This window comes from Mobula birostris, chromosome 20 (assembly GCF_030028105.1).
Source record: "Mobula birostris isolate sMobBir1 chromosome 20, sMobBir1.hap1, whole genome shotgun sequence".
In the NCBI taxonomy this organism is placed as follows: Eukaryota; Metazoa; Chordata; class Chondrichthyes; order Myliobatiformes; family Myliobatidae; genus Mobula; species Mobula birostris.
Window position 1 is genome coordinate 67,357,203 of NC_092389.1, and position 27,650 is coordinate 67,384,852.

At 45.5% G+C, this 27,650-nt stretch overlaps 1 protein-coding gene, 1 long non-coding RNA gene and 1 pseudogene across 3 annotated transcripts in view; 2 read left to right on the plus strand and 1 right to left on the minus strand.

Moving 5' to 3' along the window:
- Positions 1-15,053, minus strand: part of LOC140185270 (zinc-binding protein A33-like) — a 36,741-nt pseudogene extending 21,688 nt beyond the window's left edge.
- The window catches only part of LOC140185252 (uncharacterized), a 622,887-nt gene that overhangs the window by 126,838 nt on the left and 468,399 nt on the right, over positions 1-27,650 (plus strand). The window lies entirely within an intron of this gene.
- Positions 11,280-27,568, plus strand: LOC140185378 (uncharacterized). 2 transcript variants are annotated; one of them, XR_011882546.1, is made up of 2 exons: positions 11,280-14,009; positions 25,939-27,568. It is a non-coding gene; the product is annotated as an uncharacterized lncRNA (long non-coding RNA). The 2 variants fall into 2 exon arrangements; XR_011882547.1 differs by lacking the exon at positions 11,280-14,009 and adding an exon at positions 20,857-24,142.

Sequence of the window (27,650 nt, forward strand, 5' to 3'; positions counted from 1 at the left end):
GCTTGGATTACCAGCATCTGCAGATTTTCTCATGTTTGATTTTTAAAGCAGCAGTTGATATGTAAACTTCTTGATTAGTCAGGGTGTCAAATGTTATGGGGAGGAGGCGGGAGAGTAGAGTTGAGAGGGATAATAAATCAGCCATTCTTCTAAACTCCCGTGAGTACAGCCCAAAACCATCAAACACTCCTCATATGTTAACTCTTTCATTCCCAAAATCATTCTTGTGAACCTCCTGGACCCTTTCCAATGCCAGCACATCTTTTCCGATATAAGGGACCCAAAACTGCTCACAATACTCTGAGTGTGGTCTGACCAATGCCTTATAAAACCTCAGAATGACATCCTATTCGAATCCTCTCGAAATGAATGCTAACATTGAGCTTGCCGACCTTAACACTGACTCAAACTGCAATTAACCATCAGGGAATCCTGCACAAGGACACCCAAGTCCCTTCTGCACCTCTGATTTTTGAATTTTCTCACTGTTTACAAAATCGTCTATGCCTTTATTCCGCCTGCCAAATTGCATGCACGACTTCGCTACTCGATAATCCATCTATCACATCTTTGTCCATTTTCGAATCTGTCTCTGTCCTTCCCCAGACTCTGAGCTTCTGCACCACTACCTTCCCCTTCACCTAACTTCATATCATCTGCAAACTTGGCCACAAAGGCAACAATTCTGTCATCCAAATCATTCTTGGTCTATCTCGGCTTTGTGTTCCTCGAAGAATTCCAGCAGATTTGTCGGGCAAGATTTCCCCTTCAGGGAAGGCACGCTGTCTTTGCCCTATTTTATCATGTGCCTCCATGTACCCAAAAGCAGTTCCATTAATACTGGACGCCAGCATCTTTCCAAGCACACCACATCCAGACTAACACACCTGTAATTTTCTTTCCTCAGCTGCTCTCCCGTCATAAAGAGTGAAGTGACCTTTGCAATTTCCAGTCGTCTTGAATGTCCAATTATCTAGTGATTCCTGAAAGATCATTACTAATGCCCCCATATTCTCTTCAGCTAACTCTTTCCGAACACTGGGGTGTAGTCCATCTGGTCCAGGTACCTTCAGACCGTCAATCTTCCCACGCACTTTCTCCTCAGTAACATCAACAACACTCAATTCTGTCCCCAGACACTCTCACATTTCTGACATACAGCTGGTATCTCCCACAGTGAGGGTTGACACAAAATATTAAATAAGCACTTCGACAATGTCCTTTGTCACATGTCTCCTCTCCAGTGTCACTTTCTTGGGGTCCAATATCCACTCTTGCCTCTCTTTTACTCTTTAGAGTTTTGTGTCCTCTTGAGTATTGTAGGCAAGCTTTCCCTCATATCTCATTTTCTCTCCTTCAGGCTTTGTAATTGCTTTCTGTTGATTATCAAAATCTCCTCAATACTTCAACATCCTGCTAATTTTTGCTCTATTGTATGCCCTCTCTTTCACTTTTATGCTGTCTTTGACTTCCCTTGTTAAACAAAGTTACCTCATCCTCCGTGGATAATACTCCTCCGTCTTTGGGATTTATCTATCCAAATTGTCCCCAGAAATTCCAGTCTTTGTTGTTCTGCAATCATCCCTGCTGGCGTCCCCTCCCAATCTACTTTGGTCAGCTCTTCCCTCATGCCTCTGTAACTAACTTTACTCCACTCTAATACCGATACATCTGACTTTATCTCCCTCTCAAACTCCAGGGTGAATTCTATCATTTTATGATCACTGCTTCCTAAAGATTCTTTTCCCTTAGTCTCCCAAATCATATCTGGTTCACTATACAAATCCCACTCTAGAATTGCCTTTCTCCCATTGGGCTCAACCACAAGCAGTTCAAAAAAGCCATCTTGGGGACTTTCTACAAATTCCCTCTCTTGGGATGCAGCACCAACCTGATTTTCCCAATCTACCTCCTTGTTGAAATCCCCCATTCCGACTGTCACATTGCATTTTTTTTCCCATTTCCTAGTGTAATTTGTATCCCATTTCGATCCTGGCTACTATTTAGAGGGCTGTATATAATTACCATCAGGGTGTTTTTACCCTTGTAGTTTCTTAACTCTACCCACAATGACTCAACATCTTCCAATCCTATGTCACCTCTCTCTAAGGATTTTATTTCATTTTTTACAACAGAGCCTCCCCATCCCCTCTGCCTACCTGCCTGTCCTTTGAATACAAGGTGTATCCTTGGATGTTGGGCTTCAACCAGCATCTCCTTTCAGCCACAACTCAGTGACGCCAACAACGTTGTACCTGCCAATCTCTACCTGTGCTACAACATCATCTACCTTATTCCGTATACTGGAGCAATCAAATATAACACCTTCAGTCCTGTATTCATCAGCCTATTCGACACTGTCCACCGGAACTTAAGCAAGGTCTATGATATCAATGATAGACCACAGTTCGGGTATTGTCTGCATGTCCACTTCCTCGAATATAGTGAAACATAGAAACACAGAAAACATAGAACACAATACAGGCCCTTCGGCCCACAAAGCTGTGTTGAACATGTCCCTACCTTAGAACTACCTAGGCCTTACCCATGATCCTCTATTTTTATAAGCTCCATGTAGCCATTCATGAGTTTCTTAAAAGACACTATCGTTTCCGGCTGCAGCACCACCAGCAGCAGCCCGTTCCGCGCACTCACCATTCTCTGCATAAAAAAAACATACCTCCGACATCTCTGTATCTCCTTCCAAGCACCTTCAAACTATGCCCTCTCATGCTAGCCATTTCAGCCCTGGGAAAAAGCCTCTGACTGTCCACAAGATCAATGCCTCTCATTATCTTGTACACCTCTATCAGGTCACCTCTCATCCTCCGTCGTTCCAAGGAGAAAAGGCCGAGTTCACTCAACCTATTCTCATAAGGCATACCCCCCTCCAAAAAAAAAACAGGCAACATCCTTGTAAATCTCCTCTGCACCCTTTCTATTGGTTTCCACATCCTTCCTGTAGTTGTAGTGAGGTGACCAGAATTGAGCACAGTACTCCAAGTGGACTGACCAGGGTCTTATATACGTGCAACATTACCTCTCGGCTCTTAAACTCAATCCCACGATTGATGAAGGCCAGTGCACCGTACGCCTTCTTAACCACAGAGTCAACCCGTGTAGGATGTCATTACACTGGACAGGAAGAATCAGGAGGATGTTACCGGGACTGGGGGGTTTGGATTAAAAGTAGAGAGTGTTTAAGCTTGGGCTATTTCGCTGTAGTGTAGGATGTTGATTGTTGATCCCTTATCGAGGTAAATACATTCACAACGGGCTGAGATAAAGTGAGTCTTTTTCTGAGAAATGGGAGTACAGAACCAGAGGGCTCAGATTGAAAGTGAGAGGGGAAATTTTTATGAGGGATCTGTGGGGCAACATTCCCACAGACAGGTGGGTGGGCAGATGGAATTTGCTGTCAGATGCTGTAGAAACAGGTAAAATTAAAATAGTTTAAGATGAACTTACACAGGTACATAGATAGGAAGTGGTTAGAGGGATATGGGGCAAACACACACAAATGGGACATGCTCAAGAAGACATCTTGGTCTTGCAGATGTATGAAGTGGTTCATGGGTTCAAACCCTCCCAGATCATCCTCCTGAGGAATCTCACCCTGGAGTCTGTCTGTGAACTGTTGATGTGACATCACGTCAGAGGGCAGCTCTCTGCACAGAACAGACTGGGTAAGGACGGCAGGTTTCATTCCTAAGTCGGAACATGGGCCTATTTCTTTGACCATGTGTCACACTCAGATATTATGTGTGTATATGTGTTACTCTGTGTGTGTGTGTGTTGTTTGTGGTAAATATCAGTGTGTTTGTGTGTACACATTGAAGGAGAGTGTGCACATTGAAATATTTGTATGGCACAGCGTGTCATCACATGTCTGGTGTGTGCTGCCAATGTGTGACATGTGTGAGTTGTTTAAATAAATAAATTACCGTGTCTGAAGAGAATAGTTTCTAGATTATTGAAGGAAATATCAACGTACATTGCTGCATCTCTGACTACAATCTGCCAATCCTTCCTGTGTATGTGTGTGTCGGGCTGTTTTGCCAGTCTGGTTATGCTGTGTGTGCTTCTCCTGAGATGAAATCCTGAATGATGTCAATGCTGGTTGCGTTGTCTGGGCTCATTCTCACAATGCTTCAATGTTGTGGTCTGATAACCATAAGCTCATAAGATATAGGAGCAGAATTTGGCCATTTGGCCCACTGTGACTGCTCCACCATTCAATCATGGCTGATCCTTTTCTTCTCCTCCTCAGCCCCACTCCCCGGCCTTCTCGCCACAACCTCTGATACTGTGTGCAATCTAGAACCTGTCAAGTTCGGCCTTAAATATGCCCAACAACCTGGCCTCCACGGCTGCCTGTGGTAACGAGTTCTGCAAATTCACCACCCTCTGGCTGAAGAAATTTCTCTGCGTCTCTGTTTTTAAATAAGACACCCCTGTATCTTGAGGCTGTGCCCTCTTGTCCCAGACTCTCCCACTATGGGAAACATCCTTCCCACATCTACTCTGTCTTGGCCTTTCAACATTTAAAGGGTTTCAGTGAGATCCCCCATCATCTTTCTAAATTCCAGTGAGTACAGGCACAGAGCTATCAAACGTTTCAAGTCTGATAACCCTTTCATTCCTGGAATCATCCTTGTGAACCTCCTCTGGACCCTCTACGATGCCAGCACATCCTTTCTCAGATGAGGAGCCCAAAACTGTTCACAATATTCAAGGTAACGCCTCACCATTGCCTTATAAACCCTCAGCATCACATCCCTGCTCCTGTATGCTAAACTCCTTGAACTGAATGCTAACATTGCATTTACCTTCCTCACAACTGACTCTACCTGCAAGTTAACCTTCAGGGTGCTCTGCAGAAACACTCCCACACCCATCTGCATCTCAGATTTTTGAATTGTCTCCCCATTTTAAATAATCTGCATATTGTGCATGACCATGAATTTCCCAGCATTGTGTATCATTTGCCACTTTCTTGCCCAGTCTCCTCATCCAAGTCCTTCGAAGCCTACCTGTTTTCTCAACACTACCGGCCCCTCCACCAATCTTATTATACGCCAACGTGTCCTATCTTGTCCAGTATCACCAAGTATTCCATAACCTCATACTTAACAATTGACACTAATGTCTTCCCACCCACAGAGGTGAGGCTAACTGGTCTATAACTTCATTTCTGCTGCCTTCCTCATGACTAAGAGTTGGGTGACTTCCAGTCCTCTGACACCACACCAGAGTCCAATGATTTTTGAAAGATCATTTCAAATGCCTCCACAATGTCTACCGTTACCTCTTTCAGAACACTAGGGTGCAGTTCATCTCGTCTGAGTGACTTATGTCCTTTTTTGAGCACCTTCTCCCTTGTAACAGTAACTGTACTCACTTCTCTTCCCTCGCACGCTTCAACACCTAGCACAGTGCTAGTGTCTTCCACAGTGAAGACTGATGAAAATACTCATTTAGTTCGTCTGTCATCTCTTTGTCCCCTGTTATTATATATCCAGCCTCATTTTCTAGTGGTCCTATATCCACTCTCATCTCTATTTTATTTCCTCGCAATACTTGAAAATCAATTTGATATTGTTTGTTTGTTTGACCTGCTGCGTTCGCCAGCAACTTTGATGTGTGTTGCTTGATATTGTTTGCTTACTTGTTTTATAAAGACAGGTGTGTAAAAAGGGCCTGAAGGATCATTGGAGACCCAAGTCACCCCAACAACAAACTGTACCAGTCGCTACCATACAGGAACTGGTTCCGCAGCATAAAAGCCAGAACCAACAGGGTCCGGGGACAGCTTCTTCCACCAGGCCATCAAACTGATTAACTTGTGCTGAGACAACTGTATTTCTATGTTATATTGACTGGAATGTTATACATATTATTTATCATCAATTACTGTAAACTGCACATTTAGACGGAAGATTTTTCCTGCTTGTTTATAGAAAGGATGTAAGTAGTAAAGTCAATTCAATTCAATTCCATATTTCATTTTTCCCCTCCCATTCATTTTTTTCAGTTCCTCTCTGTAGGTATTTAAAAGCCTCCCAATTCGCTGTCTTCCTATTAATTTTCACTTTGTTGCATGCCCACTGTTTGGCATTTACATTAACTTGTCTTCCCTTATCAGCCACAATTGTACTATTTTGCCATTTGAGTATTTATTTATTTTTGGAATATATCTATCCTTCACCTTCCTCATTTTCCCAGAATCTGACATCATTTCTGCTCTGCTGTCATCCCAGACAACATCTCCGTCCATTTTACTTTGGCCAACTCCTCTTTCAGACCACTGTAATTTCTTTTACTCCTCTGGAATACTACAACGTCAGACTTTACTTTTTTCCTTATCAAATATCAAGTTGAACTCAGTCATGTTGTGAGCATTGCCTCCTCAGGTTTTTTTCCTAAGATATCATCTCCAGTTCAATACATAACACCCAATCCAGTAGAGCTGTTCCCCGAGTTGGCTCAATGATAAACTGCACTAAAAAGTTATCACATGGCATTCAACAAATTCACTCTCTTGAGATCCATTATCAATCTAATTTTCCCAATTGACCTACTTGTTGAAATCTCCCATGACTATTGTAACATTGTCTGTTTCATTGGCCTTCTCTATTTCCAGTTGTAATCTGTGGTCCACATCCAGCTACTGTTGGGATCCTGTATGTGACTGCCATCAGTGTCATTTTTACTCTTGCAGTTCCTTCACTCAACCCACAAGGAATCAACATCTTCCAATCCTGTGTTACATCTTTCTATTGATTTACCAGGACAGCCATGTTACCCCCTCTGCCTACCTTCCTATACCACCGATACAATGTGTAACCTTGGACATTCAGCTCCCAACTACAACCATCCTTCAGTCATGCTTCAGTGATGGCCACAACACCATACCTGACAATCTGTAATCGAGCAACAAGATCATCCACCTTATTTCTCACTCTCCATGCATTGAGATATGACGCTTTGGGTACTGTATTTCCTATCCTTTTTCATTCTGCATCCCTAATGCACTGATACTCACCCAGCTGGCTGCAGTTTTGTCCTCGTATCTGGCTGCCCCATCTGACAGTCTGACTGCACACTATCTTTGCATTTTTACCATCAATCCTACCCCTTCACTCGTTCCTAACCACCCCCCCCCCAACAAATTAGTTTAAACCCTCCCCAACAGCTCTATCAAACCTCTCTGTGAGAATATTGTTCTCCCTCGGGTCCAGGTGCAACCCATCCCTTTTGAGCAGGTCATTTCTCCACCAGAAAAGATCCCAATGATCCAAAAACCTGAAGCCCTGCCCCCTGCACCAGCTTCTCTGGCATGCTTTAATCTGCCAAATTATCCTGCTCCTACCCTCACCAGCACGTCGCACAGGCAGCAGTCCAGAAATTATAAACCTGAAGGTACTGCTTCTGAGCTTTCCACCAAGCTCTCCAAATTCTATTTTCAGGACCTCTTTGTTTTTACTTCCAATGTCATTTGTCCCAAAATATACCAACATATCCAGCTGTTTTCTCTCACTCTCTAAAATGCTGCAGACACGATCCGAGGCATCCCTGATTCTGGCACCTAGGAGGCAACATACCATTCGGATGTCCCGTTCACATCCACAGATTCTCCTGTCTGTTCCCGACTGAGTCCCCAATCACTACCGCTCCCCACTTTTCCCTCGAACAACAGTGAGAGTTGCCAATCCAGAAGGGGGAAGACCTGCGTCAATCAGAGTCTGCACTCACAGCGCATGAAGGACTTGTGCATTTTTCTGACATGCCCGGTGACCACACTGATGCCCGCTTTTATTCCCTACAATATCATCAAGTCAGCATTAATTTCCCAGCTCCTGTGATAGGATTCAAACTCATGTCTTGACATGTTAGTGCAGTGGCCTGGGAACGGGAAACAGTGGTTCATCTGCCAGTCCCGTGTATTGGTTGTATTGTGGCCCTGTGCTGGTGTGTTCAGGGGTCTGACATCTCCAGCTGACCATGTGACAGTGACGCCCCCCCTCCCCCCCGTCGGTGGGGTTGATGTGGAATAGACTTCAATTCCACTTCAACCCAATATTACAGCAATCTTTGCCTCAAAATTGAACTTAATTGTGATCTCACAAACAAGAAGAAATGAATCTTTGTAAGTTTTACCTCGATTAATGGCATCAAGTGTTTCTCTCAGCATTGTGTTCAGCAAATAGAGGTGATCAAATTTTTCCACCGGTAGGGCCTCATCTGTCACTGACAATTCCGGGACATCATCATTAATCCTGTAAATAGTAAACTGATGGTGATAAACTGCTATTCTAAACTATTTTACAAATCCATACAGGGTTTCAGTAAAGAGCATGTCTTACCTCCTGTTCTGACGAGCTTCCTCCTGAAAGAAATAAAACACAAATCTGAATAGACTGAGACTCTCGACATCCTGAATTTCATCCAAACCATTACAAGGCGTTGAAAATTCCCACTCCTGCAGTCACTCACACACACAGACAATACAGAACCAGGGGTTGAAAATTTCCACTCCTGCAGTCACTCACACACACAGACAATACAGAGCCAGGGGTTGAAAATTCCCACTTCTGCAGTCACTCACACACACAGACAATACAGAACCAGGGGTTGAAAATTCCCACTCCTGCAGTCACTCACACACACAGACAATGCAGAACCAGGGGTTAAATTACAGGGTATTTCTCTGAAAGCTAGGCCATTACTGAGAGGATGAAACTTGCAAGGAAGACAGGACAGGTCATGCATTTTCATCTGGATGAAGCGTTAGAATGATGAGATGGGCGAACTCAAATCAGTGATGGATTTGATAATGAATCCGATAAGAAATTTAGTGAAGAGGATGTGGAACTCACTGGCACAGGAGTGGTTGAAGCGGAACAGCAGAGATTGAATGTCACGGGTAAACTAGAGAAACAGATGAGGGACCGTGGAGATCAGAGCACTGTCGCTGGGTGTGGTGGGTAGGTTGGTGGAGGTTTGTGAAGCAGTGAAATTGATAGCAGAATATGGATCGAATGGCTTGTTTATGATGGAGAATGGGATGTAATCCCATGTGAAACTTATCTGAAGATGTAGAGTCGGTGAATGTTTCCGTAATCTGGCGGAAACCGGATATAGCGGATAAATCTGATGTGTGGGTCACATTCTTTGTTCTCAGTGATTGACAGAGAGACCCTCACACCCACCGCACCAGACACACTCACAGTCTGTGACTGGAACTGTGTGTCAATGTGAGCTTTAGAGAATATTTAATGTGATAATCAAAGACACAATCAGCAGCTCTGCATTATAATCAGAGTAAATCATTTCAGAGAAGATTGGATTCTGTTCTGTGATGTACAGAAGTTGTGGAAGTCCAGTTTTGGGACAATAGTAGCACTGAATAGTTGTATCAATTGTCTGGTGAGACAGTTTACTGCCGTTTGTAAATGTTGTGTGTAGGAGCAACGCATCTGTTTTCTCTCTGCATTGTATTCTGAGTTACATGGTTATTATGGTAACTAGTCACGTGAGTGGGGGTGTGGTAAAAGGAAAAGGTGAGGTATTAGTACTTTGTTCTGGGCTGTTTTGAGCTGTGGACAGATGGATGGCATACCTTTTGTTGACCAATTCGTTGCAGTTTAATTTATGATTAATTACGCTTAAGTTTCATCGCTTCAAGATTGTATGTTGCTATTGAAAGATCGAATACATATCTTCGACATTTTGGAACATGATTATTGGAGTGATCGGGAGGTGCAACATACAAGTGTAACAATCTGTGCGAGGTCGCCAGCAGCGGCAACTGATTTGTTAGAAATGGCCACTGTTTACTTCAAATATTCCACTGTTCATTTAGTGTCCTTTGACAGAAATAAATTGAAATAAAATCCCTCACCTTGAGAAATATCACACTGTCTTTTTGATCCATCTGTTCCTTTATCTTTGAGATTTCCTCCTGAATAATCCTAATATTCTTTTGAATCGCTCGAAGATTTTTCTCCATTGGATTTAGAATCTTTGCCTCTTCTGTCCTGAGATCCCTGAGTAAGCTCTGCTCTTTCTCAGTGATAATCTGGCGCAGTTCAGCAAACTGGGATGTGATGTGGGTCTGAACGCTGTGTGACTGTTTCTGTCGAATGAAAGGTGAAGATTAATTTACTGTATTGCTGTGTTGTATTTCCTTATGACATTAAGGTGACCATTCCGTCCATTGAAGACCATGCTAGTTCTGAGAGCATTTCCGTCAACCCCATTCACTCACGTTTTCCTGAAACTTATTCTCTCTCAATGACCCATTAACTCCCACCTGATTCACATACACCCTCCCCCACCTTCACGGGGTTAATTGTAATGAACCACTTTTCCAGTGTGTCCTTGGGATGTGTCTGAAACTGTCGTGGTCACAGGGAGAACATGCAAACTCCACACAGACAGCACCAGGGGCCAGGATCGAACCCAGGTCACTGGAGCTGCGATACTCTGCTATTCCGCATTAAAGGCAGCAAAACTATACAGTAATATCAGAAATTCCGCGCAGGAAGCCTCACCCGAACTCCGGAAATCTTCTCTTTCTGTTGCTGTTCCTTTTTCTGGAAGTCTGATTTCTTTTTTGTGAGAGAGTCTAAGGAAGATTTTAGCTGATCCTGGAAGTCAGAGAGCGAAGGAAATAGAAACGAAGATGGATGAAAGGAAACAGGTGATCAATCCCGATTATCGCACAAAATGCCGGAGGAGCTCAGTGAGTCAGGCAGCATCTATGCCGGGGAAATAAACAGTCGGTGTTTCGGGATGAGACCCTTCATTAGGACTGGGAAGGAATGGGGCAGAAGCCGGAATAAAAAGGTTGGGGATGAGAACCAGCTGACAGGTGACGGGTGAGACAACGTGAGGGGGGACGTGGGGGAGGGTGATGAATTAAGGAGCTGAGAGTGAACATGTGGAGCAGGTAAAGAGCTCAAGAAGAAGGAATCTAATACTAGAGGACAATTGAACACTGAAGAAACGGGAGGAATTGGAGGTGTTTGGAGTCCTGAATGGTGACGAGGGAGGAGGTGTAGCACTTGCCTCGCTTTCAGGAGTCAATGCCAGGAGGTAGATCCGTGGGGAGGAGCGAGTGGATAAGGGAGTTACGTACAGAGTGATTCCCACAAAGAGCGGAGAGCTGTGGGGAGTGGGTGGGATGGGCTGTGGGAGGGAAAGCTGTGCTTGCTGGTAGAATCCTGATGGAGATGGCGAAAGTTGCGGAGAATAATATGTTAGTGACGGAGGCTCGTGTGCTAAGTAGGACAGGACAAGGAAGAATGGGGTGAATATAAAATCCGGGTTAGTTTTACCTTGTAGATTTTAACAGCTTCTTTAATCGGCATGAAGCGATGCTCTCTGTGTTTCTGCGCATCTCTACATATCAGACAGATCAGTGTCTTGTCCGTTTCACAAAACAGCTTCAGTTGTTCCTCATGTTCCTCGCAGTGAAGTTTACTTTCCTTCCCCTTCTGATTCGGGATAAGATTTCGAAATTTTTCTGCCAGATTTACTAAGGCCCGATTGGCCCTGAGGGTGCGGTCAGTAAACACCAACCTACATTCCGGGCAGGAGTTTCTCTCATCCCTTTCCCAACACCGTGTGATACAAGAGCGACAGAAGTTGTGTCCACACTCCAGGATAACCGGATCGGTGAAGATATCTAGACAGATTGCACAAATTACCTCCTCGGTTAAACTCTCGACCTGTCCTTTCGAAGCCATGTTAACTCCCAGCACTTCCTGATTCAGAATGCTTTCACTTTCGGGGAGCTGCTGATCCCCTGCAGTACCGCGATTGTCCACTACACGCGCTGCAGACTCGGGGAATGAACATCATGTCGCTGCCTGTGTCAGTGGGGAACAAATCGTGGTGATTTCCACACAAGGGTGGGATCGGAAACACATTAAACAGGTCGGGAAAGAAAAACTCGGCCATAGACAGCCCAGGCCCGGCTGCAAAAGGAGGAGGGGTTGTTATGGGGCTCGCAACCCCTGCAGAAAAAAAAACACAGGACTGGACATTCCACGTCACGGGGTGGAAAGCATTATTTTGATTTATGAAATCTTGAAGAAAATTCCTGACTCCGCTCCAATGGAAGGCCAGTTTCCACAAATCTGGACAGGGCCCAGAAGTTGATTCATCGTGAATCTTAATTCGCCATGAAATATTCACAAGGATAAAACGTGCAATGCCTTTACCGGAAGATCAGTGAGCCTCTGTCACGCAGCTGCTGTGGCACAGGCTCATGCATCTTTCTCCACATATCTTCGCCAGTCCTCAGTCCACAAAGGGATGAGTGACCGTCTCGTCTCCACTGCAGTAATCTCGGGGCAGCACGCTGTGGGAGTGATCTTCAGCCATGCAGCAAGGGTCAGACTAAGAGGGCCCTCTCACCGCCTTCCAGGTATGATTTGTCACGATGATAAAATATTTTGATCGCCCTCCTGATGAGCCTTCAGAAGGTATTGGATAAGGCCTGGTACATCACGGTAAATCCCTCCCAGCCATTGAGCACATCTACATGAAACGCTGTCGGAGTAGAGCAGCATCCATCATCAGAGATGCTCACCGCCCAGGCCAGGCTCTTTTCTCGCTGCTGAAATCAGGTAGAAGGTACAAAAGCCTCAAGACTCACACCACTACGTTCAGGAAACAGTTCCGATCCATCAACCAACAGACTGTTGAACAACACAGTATAACCGTACTCAATTGCCGTTCATTCAGATGCTCCCCCAACCAATCACCGTACTGGGCTTGTATCAAAATTAGTGACATTAGAGGTGGTTTGTCTGAGACAGATCTCACTGGGCCTGTCTCAGAATGAGAGGGATAAGAGACACCCACAGTCTCACAGGATATCGACGGGGTGGGAGCAGGACTGATGTTTCATCCCGCTGGGGTGTGGAACCAGGGGTCACAGACCCAAAATCCGAGTTCACCTCAGCAGGACTGAGATGGGAAGAAATTTCCTCACCCAGAGTGCAGTGAATCTTTGGAATTTTCTCCACAAGGTTTCTAAATGGATTAGACATATCTGAGGGCTCAGCGGTGATGGGAACGTTGACGGAAAGTGGTGCTGAGGTGACAGAGCAGGCATTTTCCGAGTGAATGGCAAAACAAGCGCAAGGGGCCGAATAGCCACGCCTGCTCCTATTCATTATTTTCTAAAACACGAGTTTACCTTTGCTCCCTGTTTCCGTTTGCCTTCAGCCCTTCGGATTCCATGGGAGAGCGGTGAGAGCTCCAGAAATCAATCAGGTTATTTCATGTTCTCTTTATTTATTGTTATTGAGTTATATTTGCATTTGCAGTTTGTTGACCTCTGCACTCTAGTTGATCTTTCACTGATCCTGGTCTAGTTACTATTGTATAGATTTTCTGAGTATGTCCGCAGGAAAATGCTACTCGGGGTTGTATGGGGTGACTTATATGTACTCTGATAATAAAATTTACTTTGAACTTTGAATTTCGGGGAGCTTCCTTTGATTCTGAGTACAAATTGAGACTGACAGCTACAGCTCACTGCAGCAGCCCGCCCTCAGACACACTCACAGCCAATCAGAGAGTACCGCTGGGAGAGTGTTGCTCCCATTGGCTGAGGGGTGTCAGTGGGCGGGACGCTGAGCGTTCGGTGCGGACCGAAGTTTGGAACCGAGAGCGAGTTGATCCGCTGGGAGGCCAGAGATCGGGAGTTACCTCCGGTAAAGGCTGCAACGCCGGCCGGGGTCTTGAATCCTTACGATGGCAGAGGTGAAGAGACTGGCGGTGATTCTGCGAGATGTTTCACCTACACAGAGGGTGCCCGGAATTTCCCCGCTGTCGATCTGGGTCTCTTTTCTGGAGCTGCCTCCCTGAACTGGCTCCTGCTGCTGGGAGACGGGAGCTGCCCCGCATTGCTGCCGATGGATCTCCGGTGCTCAGTGCGCTCCCCTGCGCAGTCCGACAGGCTGAAGGCCAAAGGAGAACAAGGCGGGAAGGTAAACGCGTGCTTTAGAAAATTAAAAAAAAGGAGCGGGTGTGTCTGTTCGGCCCCTTGCGCCGGTTAGACCATGGACCATAAGGAGCAGAAGTCGGCCATTCGGCCCATCGAGTCTGCTCCGCCATTTTATCATGAGCTGATCCATTCTCCCATTTAGTCCCACTCCCCTGCCTTCTCACCATAACCTTTGATGGCCCGGCTACTCAGATACCTATCAATCTCTTCCATAAATATACCCAATAACATGGCCTCCACTGCTGCCCGTGGCAACAAATTCCATAGATTCACCACCCTCTGACTAAAAATATTTCTTCGCATTTCTGTTCTGAATGGGCGCCCTTCAATCATTAAGTCATGCCCTCTCGTACTAGACTCCACCATCATGGGAAACAACTTTGCCACATCCACTCTGTCCATGCCTTTCAACATTTGAAATGTTTCTATGAGGTCTCCCCTCATTCTTTTAAACTCCAAGGAATACAGTCCAAGAGCGGACAAACGTTCCTCATATGTTAACCCTCTCATTCCCGGAATCATTCTAGTGTATCTTCCCTGTACCCTCTCCAACATCAGCACATCCTTTCTTAAATGAGGAGACCAAAACTGCCCACAGTACTCCAAGTGAGGTCTCACCAGCTCCTTATAGAGCCCCAACATCATATCCCTGCTCCTATACTCTATTCCTCTAGAAATGAATGCCAACATTGCATTTGCCTTCTTCACTACCGACTCAACCTGGAGGGTAATCTTAAGGTTATCCTGTACGAGGACTCCCAAGTCCCGTTGCATCTCCGAACTTTGAATTCTCTCCCCATTTAAATAATAGTCTGCCCATTTATTTCTTCTGCCAAAGTGCATAACCATACACTTTCCAACATTGTATTTCATTTGCCACTTCTTTGCCCATTCTTCCAATCTTTCCAAGTCTCTCTGCAGACTCTCCGTTTCTTCTGCTCTACCGGCCGCTCCACCTATCTTCATATTGTCAGCAAACTTAGCCACAAAGCCATCTATTCCATAATCCAAATCGTTGATATACAATGTAAAAAGAAGCGGCCCCAGCACAGACCCCTGTGGAACACCACTGGTAACCGGCAGCCAACCAGAATAGGATCCCTTTATTCCCACTCTCTGTTTCCTGACAATCAGCCAACGCCCTATCCACGTATGTAACTTTCCCATAATTCCATGGGCTCTTATCTTAAGTAGCCTCGTGTGGCACCTTGTCAAAGGCCTTCTGAAAATCCAAATATACAACATCCGCTGCATCTCTGTTGTCTAGCCTACTGGTAATTTCCTCAAAAAATTGTAATAGGTTTGTCAGGCAGGAATTTCCTTTAAGGAATCCATGCTGAGTTCTGCCTATCTTGTCAAATGCCTTTCATGCAGAACCTGCCTGACCTTTGACCTCAGGGCCACTTTCCTGCAACTTTCCCAACATCGCAGAGCCCCTAAATTTGCTCTTTGAATTTAGAAACCTTGTGGAGGAAATATCAGAGATTCACAGCACTTTGGGTGAAGAAATTTCTACTCATCTCAGTCCTGCTGAGCTGACCTTGGATTTTGTGACCCCTGGTTCCTCATCCCAGCCTGGGGAAACATCATTCCTTCCTCTACCCTGTCAATACCCTGTGAGACTGTGTCTGTCTCAGTCAGATCATTTGTTACTTCTCTAAATTTGAGACAGGCCCAGTCAGTGTAATCTCTCTGAGGACACTACCTCACCCCCGAAATCAATCTGGGGAATCTTAGAACCATAGAAACTACAGCACAGAAACAGGCCCTTTGGCCCTTCTTGGCTGTGCCGAACCATTTTCTGCTTAGTCCCACTGACCCGCACACGGACCATATCCCTCCATACACCTCCCATCCATGTATCTGCCCAATTTATTCTTAAATGTTAAAAAAGAACCCGCATTTACCACCTCATCTGGCAGCTCATTCCATACTCCCACCACTCTCTGTGTGAAGAAGCCCCCCCTAATGTTCCCTTTAAACTTTTCCTCCCTCACCCTTAACCCATGTCCTCTGTTTTTTTTCTCCCCTTGCCTCAGTGGAAAAAGCCTGCTTGCATTCACTCTATCTATACCCATCATAATTTTATATACCTCTATCAAATCTCCCCTCATTCTTCTACACTCCAGGGAATAAAGTCCTAACCTATTCAACCTCTCTCTGTAACTGAGTTTCTCAAGTCCCGGCAACATCCTTGTAAACCTTCTCTGCACTCTTTCAACCTTATTTATATCCTTCCTGTAATTTGGTGACCAAAACTGAACACAATACTCCAGATTCAGCCTCACCAATGCCTTATACAACCTCATCATAACATTCCAGCTCTTAGACTCAATACTTCGATTAATAAAGGCCAATGTACCAAAAGCTCTCTTTACGACCCTATCTACCTGTGACGACACTTTTAGGGAATTTTGTATCTGTATTCCCAGATCCCTCTGTTCCACTGCACTCCTCAGTACCTTACCATTAACCTTGTATGTTCTATGTTGGTTTGTCCTTCCAACGTGCAATACCTCACACTTGTCAGTATTAAACCCCATCTGCCATTTTGCAGCCCGTTTTTCCAGCTGGTCCAAGTCCCTCTGCAGGCTCTGAAAACCTTCCTCACTGTCTACTACACCTCCAATCTTTGTATCATCAGCAAATTTGCTGATCCAATTTACCACATGATCATCCAGATCATTGATATAGATGACAAATAACAATGGACCCAGCACTGATCCCTGTGGCACACCACTAGTCACAGGCCTCCACTCAGAGAAGCAATTCTCTACCACCACTCTCTGGCTTCTTCCATCGAGCCAATGTCCAATCCAATTTACCACCTCTCCATTTATACCTAGCCACTGAATTTTCCAAACTAACCTCCCATGCGGGACCTTGTCAAAGGCCTTACTGAAGTCCATGTAGACAATATCCACTGCCTTCCCTTCATCCACTTTCCTGGTAACCTCCTCGAAAAACTCCAACAGATTGGTCAAACATGACCTACCACGCACAAAGCCATGTTGACTCTCCCGAATAAGCCTCTGTCTATCCAAATGCTTGTAGATTCTGTCTCTTAGTACTCCCTCCAATAACTTACCTACCACCGATGTTAAACTCACCGGCCTATGATTTCCCGGATTACTTTTGGATCCTTTTTTAAACAACGGAACAACATGAGCCACTCTCCAATCCTCCAACACTTCACCCGTAGACAGAGACATTTTAAATATTTCTGCCAGGGCCCCCGCAATTTCAACACTAGTCTCCTTCAAGGTCCAAGGGAATGCCCTGTCAGGTCCCGGGGATTTATCCACTTTAATTTTCCTCAAGACAGCAAGCACCTCCTCCTTTTCAATCTGTACAGTTCCCATGGTCTCACTACTTGATTCCCTCAATTCCATAGATTTCATGCCAGTTTCCTTAGTAAATACAGACGCAAAAAAACTATTTAAGATCTCCCCCATTTCCTTTGGTTCCGCACAAAGCCGACCACTCTGATCTTCAAGAGGACCAATTTTATCCTTTACAATCCATTTGCTCTTAATATACTTGTAAAAGCTCTTTGGATTATCCTTCACTTTGACTGCCAAGGCAACCTCATGTCTTCTTTTTGCCCTCCTGATTTCTTTCTTAAGTATTTTCTTATACTCCTCAAGCACCTGATTTACTCCCTGTTTCCTATACATTTCATACAACTCCCTCTTCTTCTTTATCAGAGTTGCAATATCCCTTGAGAACCAAGGTTCCTTATTCCTATTCAATTTGCCTTTAATCCTGACAGGAACATACAAACTCTGCACTCTCAAAATTTCCCGTTTGAAGGCTTCCCACCTACCAATCACATCTTTGCCGGAGAACAACCTGTCCCAATCCACGCTTTTTAGATCCTTTCTCATTTCTTCAAATTTGGCCGCCTTCCAGTTCAGAACCTCAACCCTAGGACCAGATCTATCCTTGTCCATGATCAAATTGAAACTAATGGCGTTATGATCACTGGAACCAAAGTGCTCCCCTACACAGACTTCCGTCACTTGCCCTAATTCGTTTCCTAACAGGAGATCCAATATTGCATCCCCCCTAGTTGGTCCCTCTATATACTGATTTAGAAAACTTTCCTGTACACATTTTACAAACTCTAAACCATCTAGACCCCTAACAGTATGGGAGTCCCAATCAATGTATGGAAAATTAAAATCCGCTACCACCACAACTTTATGTTTCCTGCCGTTGTCTGCTATCTCTCTGCAGATTTGCTCTTCCAAGTCTCGTTGACTATTGGGTGGTCAGTAATACAATCCCACTAATGTGTCCATACCTTTCCTGTTTCTCAGCTCCACCCATAAGGATCAGTAGACAAGCCCTCTAATCTGTCCTGCCTGAGCACTGCTGTAATATTTTCCCCAACAAGCAATGCTACTCCCCCACCTTTCATTCCTCTGCCTCGGTCACATCTGAAACATCGGAACCCTGGAATATTAAGCTGCCAGTCCTGCCCCTCCTGTAGCCAAGTTTCACTAATTGCTACAACATCATAATTCCACATGTCAATCCACGCCCTCAACTCATCCGCCTTCCCTGCATATAATACTCCTAGCATTGAAATATATACACCTCAGAAGATTTTTACCACCACTCACAACCTTTCTATCAGCGGATTTGCTTAAACTTTCAATATCATTTATTTTCACCCCAGCCACACTGTCAGCTCTGGCACTCCGGTTCCCATCCCCCTGCAAATCTAGTTTAAAGCCTCCCCAATAGCACTAACAAACATCCCTGAAAGGATATTGGTCCCCCTGTAGTTCAAGTGTAACCCGTCTCTCTTGTACAGGTCCCACCTGCCCCAGAAGAGGTCCCAATGATCCTGAAATCTGAAACCCTGCCCCCTACACCAGTTCCTCAGCCACTTGTTCCTCCTCCAGAGCATCCTATTCCTACCCTCACTGGCACCTAGCACAGGTAGCAATCCTGAGATTACCACCCTTGAGATCCTGCTTTTCAAATTCCTACCAAGCTCTCTATACTCACTGTCCAGGACCTCTTCACTCTTCCTTGCTATGTCATTGGTACCGATGTGCACCACGACATCTGGCTGGTCACCCTCCCAATCGATCAGAGACATCCTTGACCCTGGCACCCAGGAGGCAACAAACCATCCTGGATTCTCTGTCACGACCACAGAACCTCCTATCTGCACCTCTAACTATCGAGTCCCCTATCACTACCGCTCTCCTCTTTCCCCCGCCTCCCTTCTGCACTGCAGAGCCAGACTCAGTGCCAGAGATCCGGCTACTGCAGCTAGTCCCAGGTAAGTCATCCCCCCCAACAGTATCCAATGCGGTGTACTTGTTGCTGAGGGGAATGGCCACAGGGAACTCTGTTCTGCCTGCCCTTTCCTCTTCCCTCGCCTGACAGTGACCCAATTTCCTGTGCTTTGCTCCTTTGGCGTAACTACCTCCCTGTAGCTACTATCTATAATCTCCTCATTCTCCCGAATGATCCGCAGATCATCCAGCTCCTGCTCCAGTTCCCTAACGCGGTTTGTCAGGAGCTGCAGCTGGATGCACTTCTTGCAGGTGTTGTTGTCAGGGAGACCAGAGGGCTCCCACATCCTGCAAGAGGAGCATTCCAACATCCTGCCTGGCATTCTCTCTACGCTAGACAATCTGAACAAAAAACTTACCGGAACCTACCCTGGCCTGTGCCTGTTCTCGCCGAAGCCTGTTGAGCCAAAGCCGCCCCACTCTGACTCAGTCCACTCCAACGATGGCCGCTGTATATGGTGATCTGCTTTTTAAACCTTGGCGCGCTACGTCACGCGCCTGCACAGTGCAGACCCTTCTCCCCGAGCAGATCTTTAAAAACAACTACTTTTTCGACCCGAAATTCTTCCACTCACTTCTTCAGCTACTTGCTTCGACTGAAACAAGAACCGCTGAAATTTTCCCTTTTTAAACCTTGGTGCGCTATGTCACGTGCCTGTGCAGTGCAGACCCTTCTCCCCGAGCAGTTCTTTTAAAAAAAAAACTACTTTTTCAACCCGAAATTCTTCCGCTCACTTCTTCAGCTACTTGCTTCGACTGAATTCTCCTTCATTTTCTCTTCATTTCCTTCATCCCACAGGCTGACTCTGGGAGGGAGACTAGTCCTGTGCACAATGTTCCATGTATGCTCTCACCAGGACCCCATATACCTTCAGAAGAGATCTTTATTCTTGTATCAAACCTTCCTTCCCATTCATGCCCTTCATTTAATATCGAACTCAAACAGTGAACAGATACAACACACCCTCACTCATGAATTTAAAGGGCAGGTGTTGTAACAGGTTGAGCTTCATACCGGGGGCCACGGAGCAAGCTGGGAGTCACAAAGGGAGGAATGTGGGAGTGTTGTGTGTCTGAGCCCAGCTGTGTGTGTTTGTGTATCAGAATCAGGTTTCATATCACTGGCATATGTGGTGAAATTTGTTGTTTTGTGACAGCAGTACATTGCAATATCTAGTGATAAAAACTACAAATTACAATCAGTATGTATAAAATTAAATTTGAAGAGCACTGCAAAAAGCGAGGGAAAATACTGAGGAAGTGTTCTGGAGTTCATTGTCCATTTAGAAATCTGATGGCAGAGGGGAAGATGCTGTTTCTGAACCGGTGAGTGTGTCTTCGGGGCCCTGTACATCCTCCTTGGTGGCAGCAATGAGAAGACGGCATGTCCTGGGTGTTGGGTGTCCTTAGTGATGGCATCATCTTTTGACTGTGTCCTGGATGCTGTGGAGTCCAGTGTCCATGAAGGAGCTGGCTGAGTTTACAACTTTCTGCAGCATTTTCCGATCCTGTGCAGTGGCCTCTCCACACCAGACAGTGACAAAACCAGTTAGAATGCTCCCCACAGTACATCTGTAGAAATTTGCAAGTGTCTTTAGTGACAGACCGATTCCCTCAGTCTCCGAATGAAATATAGCCGATGTTGTGCCTTCATTGTAACTGCATCAATATGTTGGGCCCAGGATAGTTCCTCAGAGATGTTGACAAGCAGGAAATGGAAACTGTTCACCCTTTTCACTTCTGATCCTACGATGAGGACTGGTGTGTGTTCCCTCGACTTCCCCTTCCTGAATCCACAATCAATTCCTTTGTCTTAATGATGTTGAGGTCAAGGTTATATATGTGTCTATACACACAGACGTGGGTGTGGACAGAGCAGAGCAGTGGGCTGAGCACGCATCGTTGAGGTGTGTCAGTGTTGATTGTCAGCAAGGAGGAGATGTTATTTCTGATCCACACAGACTGTGGTCTCCTGGTGAGGATCCAGTTGCAGAAGGAGGTACAGAGGCCCAGGGTTTGGAGCTTGTTGATTACAATTGAGGGTCTGATTTTGTTGAACGCTGAGCTGTAATCAGCAGCCTGACTTGTGTATTGCTATTGTCCTGCTGATCTAAGGCTGAGTGGAGAGACAGTGAGATTGCATCCGCTGTGGACAGATTGTGGCGATCAGCAAATTGCAGTGGGTCCAGGTCCATGCACAGGCAGGAGTTGATTCTCGTCATGACCAACCCCTCATATAACCGTATAACAATTACAGCACGGAAACAGGCCATGTCGGCCCTTCTAGTCCGTGCCGAACTGTTACTCTCACCTAGTCCCACCAACCTGCACTCGGCCCATAACCCTCCGTTCCTTTCCTGTCCATATTTCTATCCAATTTAACTTTAAACGACAACATCGAACCTGCCTGAACCACTTCTGCTGGAATCCCGAGATTCGTTTTTCTGTGGGCAAGCTCAGTAAAGCAAAGAACCATAATAGAATTCACAAACAGGCACCCGTTAGTCTCGCGAGACCATGGATTTGCGCCTTGGAAGGTTTCCAGGGTGCAGGCCTGGGCAGGGTTGTATGGAAGACCGGCAGTTGCCCATGCTGCAAGTCTCCCCTCTGCTCGCCACCGATGTTGTACAAGGGAAGGGCACTAGGACCCATACAGCTTGCAACCGGTGTCGTCGCAGAGCAAATGTGTGGTTAAGTGCCTTGCTCGAGGACACAACACGCTACCTCAGCCAAGGCTCGACTAGCGACCTTCAGATCACTAGACGAAAGCCTTAACCACTTGGCCACGTGCCAACATTAAAAACTGTACTCAACAGGACAGACAAAAGAAAAAGGAAATCATATGCAAAAAAAAACAACAAACTATGCAAATACAAAAGAAAATAAATAAATAAATATAATAATAATAATAATAATAATAATAATGCATATTAATAACATGAGATGAAGAGCCTTGAAGGTGATTACAAAGGTTTGAGATTGGTGACCCTGTCCACCTTTGATCCCCGATGAGGACTGGCTCATTGACCTCCTGTTCCCTCCCTCTGGGGTTAATAATCAGCTCCTTGCTCTTGCTGACATTGAATGAGAGTTTGTTATGAGACCACAAGTTACAGGAGAATAATTAGGCCATTTGGCTCATCGAGTCTGCACCGTAATTTCAACACGGCTGATTCATTATCCCTCTCAGCTCCAGTCTCCTGCCTTCTCCCTGTATCCCTTCATGCCCTGACCAGTCAAGGATCTATCAACCTCTGCCTTAAATATTAATAATGACGACCTCCACAGCTGGCTGTAGCAAGGAATTTCACAGATTCAGTAATCTCTGGTTTAAGAAATTCTTCCTCATCTCCATTTCAAAAGGACACTCCCACATCCTTTCCACAGGCCTTGCAACAGGGCCGGGATTCTTGTGATGTCTGCATGTGTATTTGAGTCTGTGTGCGTGTTTGCTTCTATTGATGTGTGTGAGTGTGCATGTACTGTACACAGCATGTGTCTGTGCGAGCACGTGTGTGTATCTCCACGTGTGTGTCTGTCTGTGTTTCGTATGAGTCTCATGGCCTGTGTGCCTCTCTGCGCGAGCAGGTGTGGATCAGTGTTTGAGTGTGTGTGTCTGACTGTGAAAGTGAGTGTGAGTGTGTGTCTGTGTGAGTGAGTGTGTGTGTGAGTGTGTGTGTCTGTGTGTGTGTCTGTGTGAGTGTGTGTGTCTGTGTGTGAGTGTGTGTGTGAGTGTGTGTGTCTGTGTGAGTGTGTGTGTGTGTGAGTGTGTCTGTGAGTGTGTGTGTCTGTGTGAGTGTGTGTGTGTGTCTGTGTCTGTGTGAGTGTGTGTGTCTGTGTGAGTGAGTGTGTGTGTGAGTGTGTGTGTCTGTGTGAGTGTGTGTGTGTGAGTGTGTGTATGAGTGTGTTTGTGTGTGTGTCTGTTAGTCTGAGTGTGTGAGTGTGTGTGTGAGTATGTGAGTGTGAGTCTGTTAGTCTGAGTGAGTGTGTGTGTCTGTGTGAGTGAGTGTGAGTGTGTGTGTCTGTGTGAGTGTGTTTGTGTGTGTGTGTGTCTGTGTGAGTGAGTGTGTGTGTGAGTGTGTGTGAGTGTGAGTGTGTGTGTCTGTGTGGGTGTGTGTGTGTGTGAGTGTGTGTGTCTGTGTGAGTGTGTGTGTGTGTGAGTGTGTTTGTGTGTGTGTGTCTGTTAGTCTGAGTGTGTGAGTGTGTGTGTGAGTATGTGAGTGTGAGTTTGTGAGTGTGTGTCTCATTCTGCCTTTGGATGGATGTCTGTGTGCTTCTGCGTCTTTGCTCAAATTTGAAATTAAACTTATTATGAAAGTACATATACATAACCATGTACGACCATGATATTCATTTTCTGACGGGCATGCACAGTAGAACAGAAAAATGTAATAAAATAAAAATAAACTACACACGAAGACCGACAGACTCATAATGCTGAGACGATGAGTTGCAGAGGCCTGGAAAATGTGTCCATGCGTGTGGGACCTCCTTCCCCAAGGCAGCAGCGGGAAGAGAGCGTGGCCTGAGCGGGTGGGAGGTGTTATCATTGATGCTGCTTTCTTGTGGCAGCACTTCTTGTCGATGTGCTGAATTTTTTTTTTGCTGGCTGGGAGATGTCCAGCACTTTCTGTAGAATTTTCCGTTCATGGGAACCGGTTTCTGTCCCGGGCTGTGATGCAACCAGTCAGGATGCTGTCTATCATGCATTTATCGAAGTTTGTCAGAGTTTTAGACGACAAGCTGAACTTGTGAAAACTTCTAAAGCAGTAGCAGTGCTGTGCCTTCTCTGTGACAGCAGGTACGTGTCAGCTCTCTGAACTGGCAGCGCCAAAGCATTTATAGTCATCAGCCCTGTGGAAGAATATTTGAAATATGAAATCAAAAGAGCTGTGTGTTGTTAAAGCGTTGTGGCCTTGTGGATTTTTCCCAGATAGAAACACAAGCTGATTTCCCTGTAACTCGGAGGGAGGAGAATGGAGAGAAGGGGAGGGGGGCGGGCAGAGAGGGTGAAAAGAGCTGTGTGTTGTTAAAGCTTTGGGACCTTGTGGATTTTTCCCAAATAGAAACATGAGCTGATTTCCCTGTAACTCAGAGGGAGGAGAATGGAGAGAAGGTAGGGGGTGGGGGAGAGAGGGTTAAAACAGTTGTGTGCTGTTAAAGTTTGTGACTTCGTCGATAGCCTGTATTTATCCAATTCAGTTGCAAGTCTGCAGAACTAAGGTCATTGTGCTGACCACAACCCCTCAGTAGAGCGATAATACAGCTGTACAAATGAGATAAGTGTGGACGGTTGGGAAAGGACGTTCTGAATTAACTCCTCTGTTCTGATAAAGTCACACACACTTGTCTGCTACTGGATCCGAACTCAAGCTGAGCTCCCTCTAACTCAGAGGGTGGAGAGTGGGGGAAGGGTGGGGGGAGAGTCGGTGGGGTGAGAGATGTAGTGAAAGAAGGGTAGGGAGGGGGAAGAGAGGGTTAAAAGTGTTGTGTGTTGTTAAAGCTTTATGATTTTTTCGATGGCCGGTATTTATCCAATTCAGTTGCAAGTCTGTTAACTAAGATCATTGTGCTGACCACAACCCCTCAGTAGAGCGATAATACAGCTGTACAGATGAGATAAGTGTAGACGGATGGGAAAGAACGTTCTGAATTAACTCCTCTGCTCTGAGGAGTTCATACACACTTGTCTGCTACTGGAACCAAATACAAGCTGATTTCCCTCTCATTCAGAGGGCGGAGATTGGTGGGAGAGATATGGAGAGAAGGTGAGGGTGGCAGACAGAGAAGGGAAGTGAGGGGGAAGAGAGGGTTAAAAGAATTGTGTGCTGTTAAAACTTTGTGACTTGACAGCCTGTATTTATCCAATTCAGTTGCAAGTCTGTAGTACTAAGATTATTGTGCTGACCACAGCCCCTCAGCAGAGCGATAATACAGCTGTACAGATGAGATAAGTGTGGACGGTTGGGAAAGAACGTTCTAACTAACGCCTCTGTTCTGATATGGACACATACACTTGTCTGCTACTGGAACCAAACACAAGATGATTTCCCTCAAACTCAGCGTTCCACAAATGTGGACTCTCTATGATCTCATGGTAAAATAAATGATTTTCCACAATGATTGTGGACAGAGGTTAAAACACCTGCGACATATTCACTGGAATTCAGAAGAATGAGACGAGGTCTTATGGAAACATATAAAATTATGAAAGGGATAGATAAGATTTAGGCAGGAAAGTTGCTTCCACTGGGAGGTGAGACTGGAACTTCCGGACATAGCCTCAAGATTCTGAGGAGTAGATTTAGGACGGAGATGAGATGGAACTGCTTTTCCTGGAGTGGTGAATTTGTAGAATTCTCTGCAAAATGAAGCAGTAGAGGCAACCTCAGTAAATATTTTTATGACAAGGGTGGATAGATTTTGCATCGTATGGGAATTAAGGGTTATGGAGGGTTAAGGGACAGGTAGGTGAAGGTGAGTCCTTGGCCACATCAGCCATGATCTTATTGAATGACGGAGCAGGCTCGATGGGCCAGATGGCCGAGTCCTGCTCCTAATTATTATCTTCGTATGTTCTTATATACCCACCTACAGAGTCTAAGACAGCCCGAGTCCAGCCCGGATCCAAGATTCTGGATGAAGTTTTAATGTTAGCAGACGACAGAACAAAGAGCTCGAATCCCAGCGTGACGTGCAGTAGAAAGAGTTTTTGAACTCCATCGACGAAGAGATGGAGATTGGACACGAACAATTAATGACATTAATAATGTTACCATGGAAACGTGGTTAAAGGGACTGTGTAAGGCTGCCACTGATGGGACAGCACGTCAGCATATTGATTTTGTAAATGTCACCAGGTGCAGACAGACAGCGGGATACGCTATTACTGACTTTATTTTCCATTTCCAGGACACATGGGAGTCTTCTGCTGGAATAGACTTGCAGGACAGCTCTGCTTTCGAGGTACAGACAGTCTTGAACTGCACAGCGACGCTGATTATCTACGACACCTTCTCCTGACATGTAAACCTCTGATGTATTTACATTCTACCACCCTGTATACTGAACTATTTCAGCTGATTTATTATCAACTGGTCCTTACCGAACACAGAGCAGAAACTCTTTCTTTAACCGGACACATCCATTACGTACGGTCCAGAGGGTGTATCAGCAGAGATGTCATTGAGTGAAGAACAGAAAGAAGAATTTGAAATACCAAAAACAACCCATCATGCTATCCATCAGATGGTCAGGATGTACAACAGTTCCTGTCTCCTGTCCTCCTCAGCACAGTGTCCCCACGGCTGTGTGCTGAGCCCATTGCTGTACACTCTGCTCACACATGACTCCACAGTCAAACACCTGAGTAATCACACCGTCAGGGTCGCCTATGACACCACACTTGTGGGGCTCATCGCCAACAACTGTGAGATGGCCGACAGAGAGGAGGTGGAAGAGCGCTGAGCCTGATGCCTCTTCCTCAATGTCAGCAGGATAAAGGAGATGGTTATTGACTTTGGGAGAACTCGCACCTCTCACATCGCTCTTTACATCAGTGACGTGGCAGTGGAAACTGTCAGCAGTCTCAAACTCTCATGGTGCCAGAACACATCCTACACCGTCACAGTAAACTCACCGACCCTCCGCTTTCTGAGGAGGCTGTAGAGAGCTGGGCTGTGCACTGTATATCCACACGCATTTCAATCTGCAGGTGCGCAGTGGAGAATATCCTAACTCGTTGCGTCACTGCACAGTACGGAAACTGCACTACAGCTGACAGGAAGGCTCTGAACTGGCGGTCCAAACTGCCCAAAGCATCAGTGACATCAGCCTGTCCACCATCAGGGAGATGGATACAAAAAGGTGCCTGTCCACCATCAGGGAGATGGATACAAAAAGGTGGCCTAAAGGCCAGTAACATCATGAAGGATCCCACCCACCCGACTCACGGACTGTTGTCCCAATCCCGTCATGGAGGAGGCTACATTGCATCCACACCAGAAACGCCCCAGTTACTCAAAACAGTTACTCGCCCCAAGAAGCAGTAACTGACACCTCCTCCCATTAACCCACTCCTCCACACCCGCAACCACCAATACTTTATCATTTCCTGTCAGTCACCTCATGTACAGCCAGGTGTCACTTTAAGGACATACAATCAATCTGTGTATATAAGCTATCCTATGTATTTATATTTATTGTATTTTTATTATTGTGTTCTTTATCATTGTGTGTTTCCCTTTTTATTGCTGCATCTGATCCGGAGTAACAATTGTTTTCTTCTCCTTTACAGTTGTGTACAGAAA